Genomic DNA, 992 nt, shown 5'->3' on the forward strand with positions numbered 1-992 from the left:
AAGGGATCCCTATACTGTGGTAAAAAGGATCCATATTATTATTATTATTATTATTTTTCTGTGCCTTCTTCTTTGTCATATGAGCAGGAGCAAGGATAAGAACATTCTTGTGGAAGCAGATCCAGAACCTGAAAGGACTCTGAAGAGAAAATTAAGAGAAGCTAAATTACAAAAATCCAGAGATAACCTTTCAGAAATTTTCGAACAGGAAGAGGAGATGGCAGCCAAAAATAATAATAATGTAAGGAAGATGCTTGGTGACTTTACTGCACCTAATTCCAATTTACATGGAAGAAGCATCTCCATTCCTGCCATTGGAGCAAACAACTTTGAGCTGAAACCTCAATTAGTTTCTCTGATGCAGCAGAACTGCAAGTTTCATGGACTTCCATCTGAAGATCCTTTTCAGTTCTTAACTGAATTCTTGCAGATATGTGATACTGTTAAGACTAATGGAGTAGATCCTGAAGTCTACAGGCTCATGCTTTTCCCTTTTGCTGTAAGAGACAGAGCTAGATTATGGTTGGATTCTCAACCCAAAGACAGCCTGAACTCTTGGGATAAGCTGGTCACGGCTTTCTTAGCCAAGTACTTTCCTCCTCAAAAGCTGAGCAAGCTTAGAGCTGATGTTCAAACCTTCAGACAGAAAGAAGGTGAATCCCTCTATGAAGCTTGGGAAAGATACAAACAGTTGACCAAAAAGTGTCCTTCTGACATGCTTTCAGAATGGACCATCCTGGATATATTCTATGATGGTTTATCTGAGCTATCAAAGATGTCACTGGACACTTCTGCAGGTGGATCCATTCACCTAAAGAAAACGCCTGCAGAAGCTCAAGAACTCATTGACATGGTTGCAAATAACCAGTTCATGTACACTTCTGAAAGGAATCCTGTGAGCAATGGGACGCCTATGAAGAAGGGAGTTCTTGAAATTGATACTCTGAATGCCATATTGGCTCAGAATAAAATGTTGACTCAGCAAGTCAATA

General features: G+C 39.7%; 1 non-coding gene across 1 annotated transcript; it reads right to left on the reverse strand.

Moving 5' to 3' along the window:
- Positions 1-613: 613 nt before the first annotated feature.
- Positions 614-721, reverse strand: LOC148561646 (small nucleolar RNA R71). The gene has a single exon (XR_015887351.1). It is a non-coding gene; the product is annotated as a small nucleolar RNA R71 (small nucleolar RNA).
- Positions 722-992: the final 271 nt, after the last annotated feature.

The sequence above is a fragment of the Arachis ipaensis genome, chromosome B6, assembly GCF_059453495.1.
Source record: "Arachis ipaensis isolate K30076 ecotype BB chromosome B6, ASM5945349v1, whole genome shotgun sequence".
In the NCBI taxonomy this organism is placed as follows: domain Eukaryota; kingdom Viridiplantae; phylum Streptophyta; class Magnoliopsida; order Fabales; family Fabaceae; genus Arachis; species Arachis ipaensis.